Genomic DNA, 9327 nt, shown 5'->3' with positions numbered 1-9327 from the left:
TGTATGTGTTCCTATCCATGTGAATTTGTCAAAACCATAATCACAAGACAAGGTTAGTGACAAACCCAAACTCTTATGGATTGAACTTATGCAGTCTTACCTTCTTGCCACCTGGCAGCACAAGGGCCTGCCATTGCTTCCAAGTTGTTATGCAACCAATTGAGAAATCTCATAACTCATATGCAAAGCCAACTTTAACTGGAATGGGCATTGAAACAGGAATATGTCAACACGATAGGTTATAAACCTCAAGTCGTGTGCTAGTGATAAACTATAGGTTTTTCTTCTTGATTAGATCTGGAAGATTTTCCAAGATCTTTAAGACTCCCACTGTCCTCTTGATATATAAGAATCACTTGCCAAATATTCAAGAGATAGTACAGATTCTTTATCAAGACAAACACTTCACACAATTGGCCTTAGTTGGTCTTTGTTTTATCCAAAACATCACAACTTACCAATTTCAAATGTACAAGAGTAGGACACATTTTACTCTTACATTTGACAAGTGTTATAAACCTTTCTTTAAGATATGTCACTCAAGTTACAATCTTGGAATATGACTCTAAGACTCGTTTTTGGAACAAAGTATGACTCATCTTCTTGATTTAACCCCTTCAACAATTCATGATTCCTGTTCTTAGCCATAAGAATGCACTAAGATGTCCTTAGAGGACCAATTGTGATATGGTTTATTAATCATTAAGATGATCACAAAACATGATACTAAAGTACACTCCCATCTTTTCAGATTTGAGTAACTTTTATCTTTCTGCCTAATTTGATTCTTCTCATTCGTCCTGCAATACATTGAAACTTTTCCAATGTTTCAGAATTATACTTAAAATGGTAAGTATAACCATATTTTACTCAACTTTAGTAAATCATGACGAATAGTCTTATTGATCTTTTGTGGTGGACTTGACCAGTGCACAAGAATGTGTACTCGATCCCTTAGTCCTTCACTTGACTCACATATAAATGTGAACAAGGAAATAGTCTTAATTTTCCAAAGCTGAAAGTTCTCATTCATCATATTATACAACTTGCATGATTCCAAGTTTCGGTCCAATTGAAACCTTGGGCGATGAGAATCTTTCCTTATTTGGTAAATGTAGACACTACCACAAATGAAAGAATCAAATTCACATTTCCATTATTGCTAGAAACATATAAACATCAATTTTCCATAAAATCCATTGCAAGGAGATATAAACTAACATAAAATCAAAATTTTATTTATTTATAAAATGCGGAAAAAACTTTTTCCTTACAATGCAGCTTTAATTGAAAGCTGTGCTATTACATATTTCCTAGCAATCTATCACAACTCCTAAGTAGTAGCTCAAGAATCCGATCTTCGAACCATGCGATTGAAATCCATCTTCGTGATCAGATTTAACATACTTTTTCTTTAAGTATCCTTCCATTTGCTTGATTATGCCAAACACCAAAATGTAACCGAGTCACATTTTGTATTAAGACTCATCAATAAGGAACTTAACAGAGTTAAATAGTGGACTTACCTGAAGCATAATCAAACTTTCTGACTAGACCTTCTCTCAGATCTTTCAGGTAGTTAGGGCAACTTTGCAACCAATGCCTCTTCCTTTTTGGCAATAAAACCATATGGACCCTTTGGGAATGGCACATAGGACTATATCAGACTTAGCCTTTCTCTTTACCATCTGGTCAATCGAGTTGACTATGGCTGATCCCTTTCCATTGGGAAGAGAAAGCTTTCAGGATTTCCAATGTCAACAATTTTTCAATGTCCGTGGTAGTTTGGGAAGTTGATCTACTAATCAAATTTGCTTTACCAGAGCTCCAAATCATTTCTGATTCAGCAGCACCAAGAAAATAAATAAGATCAATAAGGGTCATGTTATAGTCTTTTACATGGTAGTCCCAAAGGACACTCACTATGTGACTTAGAAAGTTATTTAACAACTAACTTTCTCAAGACTTTGACACCTAACTCTCCCGACTTGTCAATATGTGACTTCATCTCCAAGATGTGATCACACATAGACCTTGCTTGCCAATAGGGCTTGAGTGACCTTGAACTTGTGGTTTAGGGAGAATAATTGGAGGATGTGGAGGAATTGAAGTATGATTTCCATGATCTAGTCACAGGACATCATCTTCATTAGGAAAACTTATTCCAAGAGTTTTGGGAAGATCATAATTGTCTAAACCAGACATCTTTTAGGAGATATTCAAGATAGTTGATTTAAATTCCTTAATATAACACCCAATATGATATATTAAGGCTAGGACCCAACACAATATTTTATAACTTGGAAGAGGGATGTCGTAATCCAAACTACAAAATATTTGAAGGTAGGCGAATGACGATTCATCAATTTCCACCACGAAAAACGAAATAAATTATTATGTTTTAATTGGTTTTGAAACTCCTATATTCTTTGAGATTCATTGAACTTTTTCAATGACATGTTTCAATCTCGAGTGTGCCCTTCAGGTTTTGTGACTGGGATGCCACGGATCACAAAACAAGGTGTGAAGTAACCATGCAGATTACTTGGTACCCTTAATGTTTACCCCTCAATCGATGTGTCGGTTAACCACACGCGCTCCATCGATACTATGATAAGCATTAAGTCACCCTTTGCCTACCTTGTTAAGTCCAACTAGTGTACCGGTTAACCACACGCGCTCCACTAACCGACTTAAGCAAAGTGCAAAGTGTAATTTCATGGGTTAGCACCTTATTCACATTTTCCTAAAGTAACTAAGATTGGGAATTTATAAAAACATTTAGTTACTTATATTCATCATACTTCTAATGAAGATTTAAAGTCCTTGTCTTACCCGTTCGGATAATGATCCTCCACCGATCAAGGAAGCGGTGGGCGAGAGTGGACACCCATTAAGCTGCCATTTTATAGGCAGCAACCTTATACTCCCCTTATAGACTAGCTTCGTGAATGAGGCCTACTAACAGTAAAACGACTTTTTCTTATACGTATGTAATTATTATTAAACTTATAATATTATAAAATATATGGGTTGAATTTTAACTTTTAAAATTCTAGGGGTTGGAACTAAAGTTTTTAAAGAGACTTTACATGTTCCAAAACTTGAGGGCAAGTTTTGTAACTTTCAAAACTTTTCATCTTTCATAACTTATGAGTCAAATGGTTTATTAAAATGAGTGAATTTTCATTTTATGTAACCTATGTGTTTCATAATGGACTTTAAAAGAATGACTTTTGGTAATCCATAACTTGAGGACAAATTATGGATTCCATTAAAACACATAATGATCAAGAATTAAACTAACAAGCAAGTTACAAATAATTCCTATGATCTTCTAAACTCATAAGTTCATGAACATGCATATCAACAATTTCAAGAATCATAAAATTAACCATATAAAACTTGAAATTTTGATAATAGCTAGTGCAACTGGATTATCATAACCATTACACCATCTAAAACAAGTTTTATAAGACCAAAACAGTTTAGGGTAATGTTTCTAGTCCATTTCCAACAACAAAAGTCGAAAAACTGCAGTCTGACAAGCCAACTCGCCGAGTGCATGAACTGACTCGTTGAGTTGGTTGAATATAGGCATGGACTCGTTGAGTCCCCCATGGACTCGGTGAGTCCACTATCCAGACAATCGATTTTTCGAGTTTTTCAGCAAGTTTGCATCAAATATCAAGAAAACAAGCCTAGGCTCTGATACCACTGTTGGGTTTTGAGTACTCTAACATTCCTATGGTGTACATGCAACCGTAGAAACCTTGGATCTATGTTTTATCTATGATACATGCAAATTTGTTTTTCCAAGGTTCATAACCTATCTAGCATACATGGGGAACTTTTAAAAATAAAAGATAGTAAGAAATACATACCTTTAGTTGCTTGAATTCCTTGAGAACCTTGTGAGCCTAGCACCTCAAGTGTAATGCCTCAAATGTCTCACACAACACCATATACACTTGGAATAACCTTCAGAGAAATGTAACACTTCTAAAATCGGCTATGCCCTCTTGTTCTCACTAGTCTCGATTTTGGTTGCTCACATATTCCTTTTATAGTGTGTCATAAGTAGGGTTACACCATGTAAACCATAACTTTACATAGCTCTTCATTTCCATGATCCATGGGTTCAAAGACACCATGGACCATCCATGGAGCATCCTATGGGTTTTAGCCCAACTTGATAATCCATGGAGCATTAGCCCACTATACAAGTAATGGGTGATTTACACAATCAACCCATATATTTAATTAGTCTTCTTTTGATCACTTAATTCATTCCAAATTAATTCTTGATCAATACTAATCAAATAATATTATTAATATATTAGAACTTATAATATATTAATAAACCTTAAGTGTTATTTCTCTCATTTTAGTCTATCCAAATGCATGATGCCATGCAACCAAATGGACCATGCCAACCAGGTCAAGTACATCCCAAAAATAGTTATGAACTTAGACACCTAATCCAACAAGGTCAACACAAAATCATCGAGGGGCCCAAATATCGCTTCTAATCCTTGAAGGAACAGATAAACTTCGACTCATATGCTTGTTCTACTACTTGTTGAATCATACACAAATGCACGTTTTATAACATCGAGTTACCAATGCGTTTTCGTATAATCAATGTATAACCAACTCATAGTCAACAACTCATATCTCTAGGTTTGAAGACTTATATGATATTACCGTCTCACGATCACTCGAGATAAATTCCATGAAGTGATACAAGTGAGCGTTGGTTGAATCCAATACTCATAACTTATGAGAACTCATGAGTGTTGTAGCAACTCTTGCTATGTCTAACATATTAGACATCTACAAGCCAACTCATGACAGTCTTGAATCTTGATTCATATCTACTTCTAACATACGACCGACTGTGGAGAAATTTGAATAATATGAAATACCATAACATAATTATTCTGCAAGTCAAAACAAGCAAAATGAAACGATAGTAAACGATTGACAAAAGATAGCAACACTTTACTCATAAATAAACAAGAACTTTTATTCATCATCAAATGTCAATTACACTTTACAAATTTCAAAACTATCTAATTACTAAAACTAATATCATCCTTTAGCCCTATGCGCCTCAGATGCTGGAGATGCTTAACCCTACCCAGTCCCTTCGTGAGGGGATCTGCTGGGTTCTCATCCGATGATACCCTCTTTTCCATGAGGAGTCCTTCTTTTATTCGATGTATGAAGAAATGGCATTTTCTGTCGATGTGTATGGATCTCCCATGATCCCTTGGTTCCTTGGCTAAGGCAACTGCACTTTCACTATCACAGAAAATCTATGTAGGCTCCTTTATAGCTGGTACAACTCCAAGATCTCCAATGAAGTTCTTTTTCCATATAGCCTCCTTTGCTGCCTCGCTTGCCGCTATATACTCTGATTCTCAAGTTGAATCGGCCACTGTCTCCTACTTCAAACTTTTCCAAGAATTTGCTCCGCCGTTTAAGGTATAGACCCAGCCTGACTGAGAGCGGAAATTATCCCTATCAGTCTGGAATCTAGCATCACTATACCCTACTACTCTCAAGTCATCACTCCAACCGAGAGTAAGGACCCAGTCCTTAGTCCTCTGCAGGTACTTGAGAATGTTCTTTACCGCAGTCCAGTGAGCCTTGCTAGGGTTCCCCTAATATCCGCTGACCATGCTCAACGCAAAGGCCACATCAGGACGAGTACAAGTCATAGTATACATGATTGATCCTACAACGAAAGCATACGGTACTCGACTCATTTTTGCTATCTCAGCCTCTGTACTCGGGCTCTGAGTCTTACTTAATTTGGTGTTACTCTGGATCGGTAACTCTCGTTTCTTAAAATTCTGCATGCTGAATCTATTCAGCACCTTCTCCAAGTAGGTACTATGACTACGAGCAATTAGTCTTTTAGTCTTGTCTCTCAAAATCCTTATCCCTAGGATATAGGCAGCTTCTCCAAGATCCTTCATAGCAAAACACTTCCCAAGCCAGGATTTCACTTCCTGCAGAGTTGGGATGTCATTTCCTATAAGTAGTATGTCATCCACATATAGTACCAAAAATCTAACTATACTCTCACTAGCCTTGACATATACACAAGATTCATCTTCACTCCTTGAAAAGCCAAACTCTTTGACTTTCTCATTGAAACAAAGATTCCATCTGCGAGGTGCTTGTTTCAATCCATATATGGATTTCTCAGGCTTACACACTCTATTAGGGTACTCTGCGCTGACAAAACCCTTTGGCTGTCTCATGTAAACATCCTCAGCCAACTTCCCATTAAGGAAAGTGGTTTTGACATCCATTTGCCATATTTCATAGTCATGAAATGCAACAATGGCTAGCATAACCCTGATAGACTTAATCTTCACTACTGGAGAAAAGGTTTCATCATAATCAACTCCCGGAGTTTGAGAAAAGCCCTTTGCAAACATTCGCGCCTTATAAGTGTGTACATTACCATCCATGTCCGTTTTCTTCTTGAAGATCCATTTGCACCCGACTCTCTTACGTCCTGGTACATTGTCAACCAAGTTCCAAACTTGATTGTCATACATGGACTGTATCTTGCTGTCCATAGCCTCTTTTCATTTGGCAGCCTCAGGGCCTGCCATGGCTTCCAAGTAGCTGTGAGGCTCATCTAGACTTAACAGTGTGCTATCACTGATAAGTGTATCACATGCTGCAGTAATATGGAAACCATAGTAATGCTCAGGTGCATTCCTAACTCTCGTGGAATGCCTTTGAGGTATAGAATCATCTGTTGGATCAACATGAGTTTCTTCCTCAGGTTGATTGCTAGGGTTTGAGCTTCCTTCATCACTTGACTCTTTAATTTCTTCAAGGTCAATTTGCCTCCCACTGTTTCCTTGGCTTATGAATTCTCTCTCGCGAAAGACTCCCCTCCTTGATACAAAGACCACATTATCATTGGGTTTGTAGAAGAGGTAACCAAATGATTTTCATGGGTAGCCGATGAAAATACACCTCTCACTTCGAGGTTCGAGCTTATCGTGAGACTCGCGCCTCACGAAATCCTCACAACCCCAAATCTTGATGTGGTATAGATTGGGAACTTTTCCAGTCCACATCTCGTGAGGTGTTTTGGCAACCTTTTTGGTAGGGACTAGTTTAAGGATATGGGCGACAGTCTCTAAGGCATACCCCCAAAATGAGATTGGTAGCGAAGCTCGACTCATCATCGAGCGAACCATGTCCAACAAGGTTTGATTGCGCCTCTCAGCCACACCATTAAGCTGTGGTGTTCTGGGAGGTGTCTGTCGTGAGACAATCCCACATTCCTTAAGATAGTCAAGGAACTCTGTACTAAGATACTCACCACCTCGATCGGATCAAAGCTTCTTAATGTACCTGCCCAACTGATTCTCCACTTCCTGTTTAAACTCCTTGAACTTTTCAAAGGTTTATGACTTATGCTTGATTAAGTATACATATCCATATCTACTAAAATTATCAGTAAAAGTCACATAAAAGCGGTTAGCATCGCTTGTGGCAGTTCTGAAGGGTCCACACACATCAGTATGTATGAGATCCAACAAACCCCCACCCTTAGCACAAGAACCAGTGAAGGGTTACTTTGTCATTTTCCCAAGCAAAAAAGATTCAGAACTATCATATGAATTTAGGTCAAATGAATCCAAGACTCCATCCTTTTGGAGTTGGACTATGCATTTCTTGCTTACATGTCCAAGACGACAATGCCATAATGATGCTTTATCCAAGCTAGTGGAAGAATCAATACACAACACATTATTTCCTAGGTTATCTACAACCGACACAATTTCATACACACCATCACAAGGTAATGCTTTAAAATAAAGAACATTATTAAAGAAAGCATTAATACCACCACATTCATTATCAAACGAAAAGGTAAACCCTTTTTTGTACAAACCATGAAAGGAAATACTATTTCTCGCCATTTCAGACGAGTAACGACATTTATTCAAATCTAATGTAAACCCACTACTTAGCAACAAAGAGTAAACTCCAATCTTGGTGACAGGTGAAGCTTTCCTATTCCCCATGATTAAATTGTTGGAATAGTGTCTAAGCCCGTAACTATATTTGGTATGTACTTGACCCGGTTGTGCATGATACTTTTGGGTTGCCTTCTCCAAAGCAACTTAACAAGGTAATTTAAGGAGAAAGAGAGAATATTATGGTTTATTAATATATTATAAGAATAATATATTAAAGGAGAAATCATATTTATTTAATTAGTATTGGTTATAAATTAATTAGGAATTAATTTGGTGACTAAAAGAGACTAATTAAATAAAGGGGTATAAACTGTCAAATGCATGATAGTTGAGTTTTGGGCTGGAGAACCTAATGGACTAAGGGGGAACGAAATTATGATGGGGATCCATCATATTTTCGTCCAAGGGCCCTAATCTAGAAGGTTCTGTGGGCTGCTTGGTGATTAAGTTTTCCATTAGGGTTTAGGCTAAAACCCTAGCAGCCAACAGTATAAATAAGACCCCTAGGGTATTGAAATTGGCTACCACTTGATACTAAGAGAACCCTAGGCCGATTTCTAGCATCTCTCACCCTCTCTCATATTGCATTCTTGCTTGTGGGGTTTGTGAACCATTAGAGGAGTTACATTTGTGACTCTAAGCTCAAGATCAAGAAGACTACAAGGATTCAAGCCACTTGGAAGAGGTAAACTACTTAGATGTATTTTATTTATGATGATTTTGAATTATATATGATAGATCTAGGTTTGTAAGTCTTGGAATCAAAGCATGTACAATAGAGAAACCTGGATCCAAGCATTAGGGTTTGTATGAGCGCATAGGAATGTTTCTTATGCATAAAACCCATTAGTGGTATCAGAGCCTTGATTGGTTTCAATTGTATGTGATGCTTAACTGTTTTGTTTGCTAAAAATCGAGTTTTTTGCCTTTGCCCGACTCAACTCGGCGAGTCAGTATCTGGACTCGGCGAGTTGGCCCTACTCGGCGAGTCCAGGTCTGACTCGACGAGTTTGTGCGTCAGACAGAGGGTGTTTCGGGATTTAGTTGCTGTTTTGACTTGGATTTGATGCCTAAATCGTTTTTTGAAGTTAAAATCTAAATTTTATCTTAATTAAATTATTATCCTTGCCAAAACAATAGATAATTTCAAATCTTTTAAATATTGGTTGTTTATATGATAAATATGGATTATTTAAAATTATTTGGTAATTATCTAATGACTAAAATAAGATTAGGTCAAATATAGATAATTATGAAATTAATTGTTTAATTTGAATTATTTTTTATTTGATCCCTTATGTTT

This window comes from Lactuca serriola, chromosome 5 (genome assembly GCF_051521515.1).
Source record: "Lactuca serriola cultivar US96UC23 chromosome 5, Lser_US96UC23_V15, whole genome shotgun sequence".
In the NCBI taxonomy this organism is placed as follows: Eukaryota; Viridiplantae; Streptophyta; class Magnoliopsida; order Asterales; family Asteraceae; genus Lactuca; species Lactuca serriola.
The sequence above is the reverse complement of the archived record's forward strand: the minus strand, read 5'-3'. Positions refer to the sequence as shown.